This window comes from Melopsittacus undulatus, chromosome 4 (genome assembly GCF_012275295.1).
Source record: "Melopsittacus undulatus isolate bMelUnd1 chromosome 4, bMelUnd1.mat.Z, whole genome shotgun sequence".
NCBI classification, from domain to species: domain Eukaryota; kingdom Metazoa; phylum Chordata; class Aves; order Psittaciformes; family Psittaculidae; genus Melopsittacus; species Melopsittacus undulatus.
Window position 1 is genome coordinate 4,760,199 of NC_047530.1, and position 13,538 is coordinate 4,773,736.

General features: G+C 45.5%; 1 protein-coding gene across 2 annotated transcripts in view; it reads left to right on the forward strand.

The window, feature by feature from the left end:
• Positions 1-639: 639 nt before the first annotated feature.
• The window catches only part of TSPAN18 (tetraspanin 18), a 125,207-nt gene continuing 112,308 nt past the window's right edge, over positions 640-13,538 (forward strand). For both annotated transcript variants that reach the window (XM_034061740.1, XM_034061739.1), the window contains exon 1: positions 640-751. The gene's annotated coding sequence lies outside the window, so the exon portion shown is untranslated. The remainder of the gene's footprint in view (positions 752-13,538) is intronic.

Consider the following 13,538-nt stretch of genomic DNA (forward strand, 5'->3'; position numbering starts at 1 on the left):
GTATTAGGACCAGTGAAGTGGGTTTTCCTTAGGGGAGAGTCACACTGATCCCTCCTGGTGTGTGTTGCATGCTCTTGGATTAGAGAACTTGCAGGAGCAATAAAAGAGATGCTTTGTAGTTATCAAACTTAGTTGAAATCGTTGGCTCAGAAGTTACTGGCACACACAGGGAGCACAACTTTACAAGCCATTTTTCCTTAGGAAAACAGGCTTAGGCGGGTTGGCTTTCCCTGTAGTACAAACATGGGCTCTTCATTTGGTTCGGTAGGCTTTTTTTTGACAGCCATTCCAATCCTGCAGTGTCATCCTTTGTTTGAAGCGGCTCTGACACATCTTCGAACGCTCACTAATACCGGCCAACAAGCGACCTTCCCCCTCTCTTTTGCACTCCCCGTGCCTCCGAAGCCCATCAGGAGTTACTGGAGCACCCTAGAGCCGGGGGGCATCGTCAGCGGAAGGGTCCCATTGGCCGCCCTCGGGCCACCCCTTTAGGCTGCCGCTCCCCGGCACCCCCGAAGGGAGCGAGAGCCGAGCTGGGGGTATGTGTGGGGGGGTTCTCCTATGAAGTTTGCTGCCGGGGGAGGGCCGGGCTGGGCGGAGAAGGGGCACGGCCGTGGGGCGGAGCCGGCTGCGCTCCGGCGCTCCGCGGCTGCCGGGCACGGGGCGCGCACGGCAGTGGGAGCCCAGCGCCGCCGGGAGCCGTCCGCCGACAGCTCCGTGTGAGCCCCCGGAGGGGGGGAGCCGCCGGCAGGTAACGGGACGGGGTTCGCGTTGGGTCGGGTTGGGGTTCGCTCCGCGGTGCCCCCAACAGCCGCTCCTCCGCCAAAGCCCTGCCGAGGTCCGTCCCCGTGCCCGGGGCACCAGCGCTGTGGACGCCGCCGGTTGGGGCTCGCTCGGAAGGGGCTCGGCTCCCTCCGCTGCCGCTTGGGTTCCGAGGGGCGTCGCGAGTGCGAGTTGAAATGTTCCCCCCCCGGAGCAGCCGAGTGAGCCCCGCCGGTAGCACCTCTCGGGGCTCGGCAGGCTCTCCCCGTCGGTACCGAGAGTGTCTCGGGGGGGTCTCGGAGCATTCTATACCCGTAATACACCTTTAGTAGTCTGTATTTTATCCCCCCCTCCCCGCTTCCTCCTAAGCGGAGGAGGCGTCGGTGCCTGCAGGCTGTGCCCGCGGCGCTCTGCCGCCTGTTCGCAGCGTTGTGGGGCGTTCTACCCGCTGAAGTTTGGATGGGGGGTGCGAGAGTTTCCCGTGTTTCTGACTCGGGTCCAGCTCGGTAGGAATTTTCCCTTTCAGACTTCGCAGTCCTGCCACCCCCGGTCAGTCCCTGCTTTCTGATCGGGATTTAGAGCAGCAGGAACACGTTAGCGAGGTACAACCCTACCGGGATGTGCGGGTTTTATAGGCTGTGCAGTATGAAGTTTTCCCATAACTTTAGTGTTTAAATATCGTAGTGAGCAAGGAGACGGCGTTTTCAGATGCATTATACTTGGGTGGCTTTCTGTGAAGTCTGATAATCATAGTTCCCTGTTTCCTTTAGCCCTTCCCTCAGCAGTTAGCAAGCCCAGCCTGATTGCTGCTTGTGTTTCTGTAACAAGAGGAAATCTAAATGCAATTCCTAGACTCTAGGCACGTATTTCACTCAATAGCCAGTGGCTACCAAAGATGCTTGGGCAGAAGTGTGCTGGCAAGGGCTATGTGCCCGGCGGGATGCGCGCACACACTGTGAGCCCAGGCTTGCCCTGGATTATACCAGTGGGTGAGAAGTGTGTGGAGTTAGTAAAGAGCTGCCTTAATTCAACAGGATGTGTCCAAGTGTTCGATGGATTCTACCAGTGTACTGCTCATTCTGGTATCTAGTGGTTTTGTAAGTTCTGTCTCAGAAGTATATAGAAAGCAAATAATAGGAAGGAATAAGTGTGTTCTTTATATTTCTCATCATTTGAGGGAATCTTTCAGATGTGACTTTGTAGCATAATGTGCAGAAGTGCTTCTGTATCATCTGCTTTCATTGGAAGTATTTGTATAGGTTGTTAAACTGATTCAAACGCTTGACCCTCCCTGGAAGGCAGTTAATGTCCCTGTATTTGTTGTGGCTGAGGTACAGCTTTTGTTGGCAGAGGCTGGAATACCACACATCACACTTTGCCATGCATTTAAGCGTAGCGAGGCGAGAAGAAGGAAGGAAGAGCTTGAAATTTTCTGAGCTATTCCAGGCTGCCAGCAAAATCCAGACAGGATTTCTATCGATTATCCCACCCTTTCTGCAGAGCAGGCCTTGTCCACGAATGGCTCAGGTACCCACGTTGTGTGTTTAAGACCGAGAGAGAGGTGCTGATGCAGAGGAATGGAGGGGTAGCGGTGGCTTAGGGAGAGACCGCTGGCGACAGAGCATCCGTCCGCATCCCGAGGGATAGCGGGGAGCGGGGGGATGCTCTAAGCGGGCCGCGGACGAGGGTGGAGGGAGGTCGGTGGTCTGGGGTGCGCGATGCTGGCCGTATCCACGAGAGGGCTTTCTTCTCCTCATGCGAGGCTCCGCTTGCCCCGCAGGTGCGGAGCGCAGGGTGAGCTTTGGGGGTGGCTTTGGCTCGCAGAGTGTTTCAGCTTTCCTTTGTAAATCACGGGGAAATCCCTTTATTCCCCTTGGGCTGTAAGGATAAGACATCCTGGGAAGAGCACCAGCCTTCCGTTTCCAGGCTTGCTGTACAACTTAGAGCAGATCCCAGCAACTTCGTTCCTTCCAACGGAGAAGAGGTTGAGTGTGTTTGAGGAGGGGGTCTGAGTGTCTGCATCCTCGCCTTAGCTGATGGCAAGGAATGACTCTATCCTGATCTCATTTTTGGCTGCTTTAACGTGCATTATGCTTCTCAGGGTGGGGCAAAAGGGAAACGGGAATCATTGTGTGTGTATGAAAATGCTGATCTGTCCTGAAGTTCTCTGCCAAGTTATTTAATTCAAACAACTCCATATACACAGCACTGCAGGTCTGTTCTAAAAGGCAGAAACTGTATCTGTAACCAGGAATAATACTGCAGTTCATAAACCATGAGAAGCATCTGTTACTGTGGCTTCAATTTGTCTCTCCCTCCTCAGAATAACCCAGTTGACAGCTCAGACTGTCAGGTTTAATGTCCTGTGCTAAACCTTTGGTCCTGCGTCCTGTGGCTAACTGTGACTCACAGAATCAATAAACCCAGCTCCTGCTCTCTGCAGCAGCTCAATGGGGGAGCAGGAAGGGCTTCAAACCACCTTCCTGCATGGAGCTGGTCCCCAACAGCGGGTGGATAGATGTGGGGTTCTCTAAAACTAGGTCTATGGTGTGTACTTCAGCAGAGCCAGCTGGGATCTTGGCTTCTCCCAGCATTAGGGCTGAACAAGTGAAGGGGTAGTGTTTTCCCTCCTAGCACCTTTTATCTTGCCTTAATCTATCCCGGCTTGAATACTGTAGGCAGTTGAAGCAGAGCCATCTTCTGCTTTGATGTGTGTTTATGGGCTCTAGTGTCTCATTCTCTTGCCTTTTTGTTTTCCTTTGCTTTCTAAGTTAGGTTGTTCTTTCCCCACCCCTCCTCCCCAAACAAAAAGAGCAGAGGAGGCAAACAGTGAATCAAGTGACTTTGTTGTGAATGGCTTTTCTTGCTTCTCCCCTGCCTTCTGTAAGATCCCTTCATAATTCAAATATTATGACTATCCTTATGGTGGCCCTTCGCTTGTGGCAAGGATCCCAATTTGACGTCAATGCAAAAATCCTGGTTTCTGGCAAAAGGGCAGATGACATTTCACCAGCTAGTGCATGCCCAGAGTGGTTTCTCCTAACCACAGTGCTAAGACCATATGGGCAGATAATGAGTTTAAGCTGATAAACAGCTTTAGAGATTTGCCCAAATAAAGCACTTTCTTCCTAGAAAACACGTTTTCCTTTAAACTAAATAATGCAGTTCCTGTGTTTTTATTTAATTATCTCGGGTCCTGTCTGTTCTCACCAGGCTGCAGGAAAACAGACACAACTGCTCTGGGAACAGAAGCTGCTGGATTGATGGGGCTGTGGGACTTGCAGGAGGAAGGGCTAGAAAAGAGAAGTTTGGATGCTGCAAAACTGAGGCTTAAGGCATCTAACTAAGCAGATGGTGGTCTGAGAGTTCTGTGAGGTAGTGCATAGTTCTTGACATCTTGCAGATGACTCATGGCATGAGGTGATAGTAGGTCCACGATCTGTTTGGGAGCTATAATTAAAACAGATGAATATCTCTGCTCCTTGTTAATCCTGTGAGGCTGCTGGAGCACTCCTTGTTTGGGCGTATTGCTGTAAAATAATCCCTCCTTTTGCTTTTTCAAGAGTGTTTGGCTGGTGTTAGTCTGATTTTGTTTGTTTTACTTAGACTACTATCAATAAAATGTGAGGGAAAGGGTTTTGGATCCAGTTTTCTTGTGTTTAGAGGGGGAAAAAGAAAGCAATGATATAGTGAGGGTTGGGAATGAGCTGGCTGTGGGAAGTGGTGGACTTTAGTTTTCATTCCTTCCAACTCGAACCGTTCTGTGACTTTAAAATAGTAACTCAAAACCAAGTAGTGTATTCACAGGAGAGGGCAAAGCCTCTGTATTTCTCCCTCAAGATGCATAAGAATGAGCTGTTTGGATCTGAAATTGCTCCTTTTCTTTTAAGCTATTTTTTAGGAATTCCTTTTCCTAATTTTTATTCTTTTTTATTTTTCTTTTTCCTTGGGAATAGTTGTTAATCTTCATTGGAAGTAGGAAATGAAAGAAGAAAAAGATTGTCCAGACAAATCAGTCCACACATCTCCATTCTTTCTCACGAGGCTTATTCCTTCTAACACTGCCTTAAGTATTTTCTGTTGTCTGTTCCCTCCCTTCCCACCTCTTCTCAGCACTGGGAATGCTACTGGACTTTAATTGTGTTTCATATGAAGATATGTTCCAGATGTCCAGAGCTTTGCTTTGTGATGATTGCTGCTATCTCATTTATAATCGATATGACAGCCGAGCTGCATTTGGTCCTACCATTGCTGGTGACTGCACAGTTCACTGTTCCTCTTGTGTCCATTTCTTCCCCTTCAACAATTCTTATTGTCTTTTCACTGCTCTTGCAGTCCTGACTTTCCAGCATGGTGAATGAGTTATCCCATCCCTTAGTTCCACAGGATTCCTGTGAATTCAGTGCCTACCAAATAGTTGATGGGACTTCCATTTTCCCCTCCACCCCAACCTCTTGCCTTGGAGCATTCAGCAGCTGCTTTGCTGTGTATCATTCCTGCATTGGTAAAGATCTGTTATGGGTTAATTTGGTATGAATTGTGTGAGACTGAAACAAGCAGCTATAGGAAGACAGTGCAGGGATTTTTCTGCTGTTAACCACACCAGCTGCTCAACCAGTTTGCCAGCATGTTTGTGTTTATTTGTGCACAGATAAGATTTAAAGAAACAAGCTATAGAGATGTTTTACGAGTTGACCCCAAATGGGATTTGCTTCTGCACCTCTGCCACTTTCTGTTCTCTAGCAATGGGCTTGAAGGATTTGCATTGGGCCAAAGTTTCTAATCAGCAGCGTGTGCTCTCGACACAAGAAGCTTTGGATGATCATATGCCCAATGTGAATGCTTCATGTTTGGTGGGCTAATACACTGTGGATATTACATGAGTATTGAGAGTCTTCATGTGGTGTCACTTTATCCTCATCAAATTCAGCTCACAGAAAACCATTGTCATTGTCCTTTGAGATGATGAAAACAGGTTTTTGACTGTCAAAGGTTTTTAGGATCTTGTTTCTGCACAAGGTCTATGTAGTCCCTCCAACAAAGATTCAAATGATTGGTGGGTCTCTGAGTGTTCTTATCCTTTAGGGCTTTTTTTGCTATTGGGATCTTCCCTTTGCTATGTTTTACTAAATAAACCTGGTCTAGAACAGAATGAATTGATAAGCCGCTGTAGAAGAGTCAATTCTTAAACCCAAATGGAGTTCAGATTCTTTTAGATGAGTGTATCACTTCAGGAAAATCAGGTGATGTTTCTGATGAAATAAACAGTGCTGAAACCAAATCTCATCCATGTGCTTGGTATTACTTGGTTCTGTGGTTATGCATGAGTTTTGTGAATTAGAGCTTAGGTCTGAGTTTGCTCAGCTCAGCGGTTGATTGACTGTGTTTAGTTAATCTTAAAGGCATTTTCCAGCCTTGTTGATTCTGTGATGTCTATTCCTGCCCTTTTGTCTCTCCCTCATTTAGCTGACACACAGCCATGTTAAAGAGAGGCGGTTTTGGGGTATCTGAGTGTGATCTGGAGTCTGCCTTGGTTTGTCTGCTGGAAGCAGTAAAACCAGTGTCCTCTTTGCTCCTGATGTTAGTGTCAGGACGAAACCTTACAACAAGATATGGGGAGGTGGAACTGGACCAAGCTGCTAATGTGACAAGTCATGTAGTATAGGAGAGATAATAATAGCTTTTATGTTTTTTTCCAGCCTTCTTACTTGAGTCATAAACAGCTTTAAGTGTATTTTATGCCATCCCAGATGTCTGGAAAGCCAACAAGACAGATGAGCTGAACAGAGTATGGTACCATATGGTGACTTCTTGTCTGTGGGTCAGTGGCACAGCCTGGCAGGGGTTCAGGAGCTTAAAGGCCCTGGCTGCAGCTCAGGTTGTATATATTGTGCATGATTACAGTACTGTTGCTGCAGCTCTGTGCTTCTCATAAGGCTCAGCACTGTAATAGTAACGCCAGCAGCTTTTCTTCATGGCCCAATGCCCAGTTGGAAGAAGGGTGATTTTGGTCATGTTGCTAGACATACGTATTTATGGCCCTGTTTCATCTGTTGCATTTAATCTGTTAGGGTATTTTTAACGTTATTATGGAAACTGTTACTATATTTACTCCTTATGAAAAGCTCCATGTATGACAGTCAATGAGGAGGGAGTTTTAGAGTAATAAGGATAGCACTAAATTATGGTGATTACAATTCTTTCAGCAAAAATGGTCCAAATGAACTGACTGGCAGTTTGCCTGTTCTTGAGACATGGACCTTGCAGGGCACTGAACTGGAACAGGCTATGCTGGGAAAGCAATGTCAGGGTTTGTTCTTGGCTCACTTGATGGCACATCTCATTTCCTTGGGGAGCAAAGAGAACCAGATCTTCTTGTACAGGGAGAGTTTATGCCTATACTGGGCTGGTTTCTCAAACTTACTGAGAACCTGTTTCTCATAGCAGGCTCTGGGACCTGTGGGTGCCTTTCAGATGAATGTCTCAAACCCTGTTGGTGGGGTAAATGGGATAGCGGTGTGGGTTTTTGAGTGGCAATAAGTTGGTGATACCTTATTTCTGTAATCAGTTGAAAACAGAATGCTTTTTGATGTCAGTCTTGCTGATAACAATTGCAGGGGGTTAATAGTGATGACAATATGGTGGGTCCACAACAAGCATGTATGAGAAATAACTGAGAATAAAGGATTGAGTGCCTCAAAATGTTCTTAAGAGGAGTGGACTTTGGATCTGATGCACTTCTGAACTGCTGACTGCCCTTTGTTCCTGCTAATGTCCATGGGGATTCTCAGAGCTGCTTAGAATGAGGCTCTGCTTTTCTGTTGATCAACAAAGCTTTTGCTTCCAGTGGGAATGTGGCTGAAGCACAGCAGCTTAACAGGGATCTTCTAGAGTTACACCGAGCTGGTTTTCAGAATAAGAGACAGGGAAAACTGAGAGCTGGTTCTGGAAACGCTGGAGGCACAGCACTGAAAGCACCAATACATCTCTTTGACCTACGTTTTGCTTTGGCAGCCTGAGCGTTGCCAATGTAATACATTGCTGATGTGATGAATGGCTCTGGGTTCACAGTCTTGAAACCAGACCTGCCAAAGTGATAAGGATTTTGGCTTAAAATGATGCTTTGCCAGTTAAAAACTGTTTCTCTTCTTTAAAATGTTAAGGGAAACATCAGTCGGGAACAACAGTCTGATGAGATTAAGAAAGAATAGGGCACCCCAGAGCCTGGATGGATTAAGAGGGGGATTTTGTTTTGTCATTTTCTCTTTCTTGTTCTCCTCACAGTGCTTAGAGGAGCAGAAGGTTTCGTGCTTTGCATTTTATGTGTTCATACTTTGATACTGCAGCAGGGAGGGCTTGGCAGGAGAAGACACAGAGCTTAGTTGAAAAACATTCATTTTCTTTGTTGGTGCTGCTGCAGATAGTTCCAAGTTTCAGTTAGCAGTGGGTTTCTTGTAGCAGTTCTCTAAGGTGATGCTCTTTGTGAACAGCTTTGAAGCTTTGCTCTAGCCTTGGGGAGCCGAGGGCATTAGGAGCGCGGTTTAATCTCACTCCTCAGTCTTATCACTGATTTCCCTGCTCAGAACTGAAGTGTGTAAATGCAGCATCACTACCATCAGCCTGCTGTGGAGCTGCTTTGGCTCTGGGAAAGTTGCACTGCTTTTTGTGAGCATCTGTTTCACCAGCTGTGAGAACGCAGGCGGTACCCTCAGCATGTGGGTATGATGAACGTTCTTGTTAGCTAATCTTGGTGAAATGCATTGGAAATGTGAAGCATCACAGGTGGTTGTTTGAAAGTGTGAAGGTGTAAAATGGTGTAAGCCACAAGCGTCTTTGTTAGGGAAGAGAAGTACCAACTGGGGCAACAAGGCAAAGGGTTTATGGGGAAGAGGAGGAATTTGCCTGTGAAGAACCTTGGTGAGAATTATGCCTCATTCTAACCTTTTGTATTAAATCTAAATGGATTTAGCTGTACCTTTGTAAAGCTTCTGTCCATGGCTGGATGTTGCCCTCATACCACAGGGTGATGCAGATGCATTTCCTTTTGTTGTTTTCCCAGTGCCCCCCTCCACACGCTTGCTTTTTATGATCAAAGCTTCATCCTTTAAAGATATGCCAATTCCTTGTTACAATGCCCAGAAGATCCCCTATGGGGAACAGTTCTGATTAAACACTAAGGAATTCTTTAATTCTCTTCATACTCTTTACTTTTAGGAACATCTTGTTGGTAAAAAAGTGGCTTTTTTCCCCCCTTGCTCTTACTATTTCTTCTTTGGCTCCCCTCCTTCCCAGACACTACACTTGTCCTTTATGCTCTCCCATTGTCTTGTCTTATACAAACTTAGTTCCTTGGTTCTTGCTTTCACTTCATTCTTTCATCTCCTGCAGCACTCAATGAATGCTTAAAAACTAATAAATATTAATAATAGAGCTCTTTGAACCACCAGGTTCTTTGCTGCCTAAACTCACCTTTTCCTGCTGCTTATCCCCTATTAAAAGTTGCTATAATCTGCAGATTGGAGCTGTAATAACTTGTGCAGCAGTGGCTGGTTTTGTGACAAGCATAGGATTATAGCTCCAGGTGGGGAAGTGGCAGCAGGAGCAGAGATCCTCAAAGGCACAAAGATGTTGTTTCAATTGAAACATTCTTAGCAATAAAGGAAGAGAAGCCCCAAAAAACTTGGTGTGGGAATAGAGCTATTTATCTAAATAGCTCTTCTTACACAGGTTTCCATGGAGTGTCAGTGACCTATATAGGCTAATCCTGTATTGCACATGAAATCCTGTGTTTAGAAGGGGAAAAGCCTGCCTCCTGGAGAACACTGTTTAAGCAGGTTGTACTTTTGGAGGTGCTTTCAAACCAATTCACATCTTATATCAGCAAGGCAAACTGTCAGATACATCAGTGATATTATTGTATATTTCCTTTTAATTCCCTCTGCAGGCAGGTTTACCTCTCCTTAGAGCTACACAAGAAACAGATGCTGTCTGCCCCAGTATGTAAAGCTGTCCACATAATGTACAGACCAGGCTCCAGAGCTTTTACCACACACATACCTACATGCACATGCTTTCTTGGACATCAGCAAGGTTTTTACTGTTTCAAATCACATAGGCTAAGGAACAAATGAAGGAAATAGGCATGGTGCGTGTGAGGTTTACCAACCATACCTCCTTCCATCTGTTTAACAATATAAGCTACTGGTTGAGGAGAAGAGAATCCTGAGCTGTCAGGGCAAACTTTAGGAAACTGTTTCTTCCACAGTTGGCTTCCACAAGTAAGTCTTCCACAATGTTGGCTTGGTCTTACTTAGGGAATATGAGCTGTTCCTAAGCAGAATCTCTATTGGATGGGTTGCTTCCAGGCTTGTGTCTTGAGCAGAAACCACACTAGCTACTACTTAAGTCTAGGACTGGCTGGGAGTTTTCCAAGGAAACAATTTGCCTGCAGAAAATGCTGATTTATTGAAAGCAGTCCTGCTTTGTGGGAAAGGTTTGGTTCAGTTCTCCTTGGGTGAATTTCTTGCACTTGGGATAGAATTTCTTAGTCAAAACAGAGAGATGTTGGTTAGGAGCCAAGTGGTTTGGGTTTTCCACCTATGCTGTCCCAAATCCAAAACAGGGTAGAGAAAGCAGGTTTCCTACATGCCAGTAATGCATGTCCTAACCGCAGGACTGCTGTTCTAGAGCATGTGGCTGTTTGCTTGAAGGTTTCCAAGGTGGAATCCAAACCTTCATCTTTATGTGAGATGAAAACCATATTTGAAGTCTCAAAAAAGGGTGGTGGGATGAGAAACTGAGTTCCCATCCAGGTGTCCTCGTGTCATCCTTTGTGGTTGTCTTTCCTCACTGGTTTTGCAGGTTTGTGTCTCCCTGAATGTGTTCTTCATGGAATAGAGTGAAGAATCTCTGGAGACCTTAGCAAAATCATCAGAATGTCAGGGACAGGAGGAGAGTGACCTACCCTGAAGCACTGCTGCTGTGTTTTGGCAGGGTCAGGGCTATACAAGGCTTTATAGCTCCCAAACCCCTGCTTTCTCTGAGGGATATTATTAGAAAAGCACCTTAAGCAGCCAAGTGCAATATAGCTGAACACTGTTGATATGTTTGTGCTTGGACCATTGTTGTTGGGCAGGGTAGGAAAAATAATGCTGAGGGCAAGAGTGTGGCTTTTTGGAACAGGATGAAATGCACTCCTGCTGGTTTGATTGCAGTGAGCTCAGCAAAGGCAGAGGTATATAACACATGGTTTCAGTAATAGGCCTCTTCCAATTTCTTCTTTCCCTCTTTTTATGGAAGGGAGAGGAAAGTGATGCTCTCTTCCTTCTTTCTCAATTCTCCTTGGAGAATGAGGGCATAACAAGAAGAGGGAATCTCAGGTAAGTGAGGTGTGTGCTCAGCCAGGACATTTGCTCTCTGTGGTTGCTCTCTGTATCATCAAAGACCCTGGATCTGGTTGTTCCAGAGCAGCTCACCCACCTGAATCCCGATGTGTTGTGTGCTGCTTGGCTGCCAAAGGGAGCTTTCAGGGACTCCCTCTGTTGTAAAAGGTGGGATTGCAAAATTGAGGTGCACATTTCAGCTCTGATCCTATGAGAACATCACTCTCTTTACTTTGTAATGTTGTTCTGCCTGCTTTTAAGAAGTGGGGAGGGAAAAGGTTGGGGTTGAAGCTTCATTGTTGCAAAGGCAATGACAAAACCCTCCTTGTAAAGGCAAAACATTCCCTTGCTGTGTGTTTGAGGTTTAAATAATGGTCCTTTTCTGCTTCTGAGAAGCCAAGTGCACCCTCAGATGGTCTCTGCTAACCTGTTTTAAGAAGACTTTTGTACATGTTGTGGTAGATGAGGAGTCTGAGCTTGCCTTTTTGGTTTCACCCCTCTTTCTCCTTCAAGTTGAAGGTGTGATTACAGCACACTGAAGCATGAGACAGCAGAAGGCCTGAGATGGTGGAAACCAGAACCAGGATCTCTGACACACAGTCAGCTCTGGAAATCATTTCATGTCAAAGCACTACTGGATGTGAGATGGGGTCTAACGTGTCTGCTCCCCAGAGATGCAGACCCCAGAAACAGTGTTTGAGAGAACGATAAAAACACCCTGACCCTTGATTTTGTGTTTTTTTTTTTGTGATAAAAAGGCAATATTTATTTTTACATATTAGATAATAATAACCTTTTAATATGTTTTCACAAAAAATAACTAAGAAAAGAAAACATTTCTCTTGCATTAATCAAGTGTAAGTTTTTATGTCTGAGTGATTGAAATATCAGCAGATTTCTGCCTCTTGCTTCTGGTTACGGTCATTAAAGGAACCTCTAAGATGCTGATTGCCAAGGCTCCTTAGATCCCCAGGAGGATGAAGGTAAGCTGCTGCATTTCTTCAGAGGCTTAGACTGTGCAGTATATGACGGCTGGCATTTGGGAATTATTTGATACTTTTTAAGGACTAGACTCTGCCCACAAAATTCAATTTGCATCTTCAAATCAGAGAATGACCGGACTTCTTTGCATCCATTTCATGCCCATATTCTCCACATTTGTTAAGTATATTTAAATCATTGAGAAAAGCAAGCTGTTGATCTAAGACTTCACTCTTTTCTTCTTCTTCTGAGTCAGGGATGGAGGACTAGGAACAAAAATCAAGTTAGTGTGGATATAGTTGCAGTAAGTTGAGAACTTAGATGTGTGGTTGAGCTGCTCTGCAAGCCTACCCTGTTGAGATAAGGACACACTGCACTAGGATAGTGTTGTAGAGGCTTTGTCATAACCCAGATCAGGGTTGCACATCCCAGCTCTTCCATGAGACTGACTTGAAAGTTCTTTTCTGTGGCTGGAGCCGTATTCTTGTGGGGTTCACTGTTGCCCTCTAGGATTGGTCATTTAAAGCTGAAGGACTCCAGAAGAAGCCATGGAGCGGATATGTTTCCCTTAGCATCCTAAAAGATGACACATGTAGACTGTCCTTGAACATGAAGCTACAATCTTCAGCTGTAAGCTTTGATTCTTTATGAAGTGTCTTTCATAAAGAAAGTATGGAATGGGACCAGACATTGATTTTTAAATGGAATATGATTAAATGTAAAAGCGCTTGAGTCCGGCTGCCTTGCAGCTTTGTAGGAAACTCTGCATGGACAAGATTTGTCACTTCCTTCCCTTTTCCTGTGCTACCATCACTGAGCTTTTTCCCTTGTGAAGAACTCTGCCTAGTAAAGCAAGGATTTGTGAGGATACGCTATTGTTTAGCAGGGAGGTGGTGAAACAGATGTAGTTGCTGAAACTCGATGATAAGGTAATTTTCTCACCCTTCCAATAGCTGTAAATGTGTTTGAAAGAGGATTCCCATGGCCAGTAGCAGTTATTGAGTGTATACACCTTGATATAAATTGGAGATCGACTGGTGGATAATGAAGCAGTGCAACACACCTGAATGAACAGATTGAGCAGGCATCCGAACACTCCATGTACTAACCCACCAGAATGAGTCTGTTGCTCCCAATTTTCTGGCAGATGTAGCCTTTCTATGTTGTGTCACAGTGATTACTACCTATTTATTGAGCTCCTGTGCGGTCCATTTTAGCTGGACATCTATCTCACAGTTGCAAATGGATTGCGTCTCTTTAGCACCTTTTTGAGGCAGAGAATCTTGTTTACCAATTCCCATTTTACTGCTGTAAGGGAATTCTAAATGACTTGCTGAAGGTGTTGTGGGAACCTTGCAATAGACTAGAAAATAAGAGATCTTGCTTCTAACAGGTAGACTTTCTCTTTCTTCC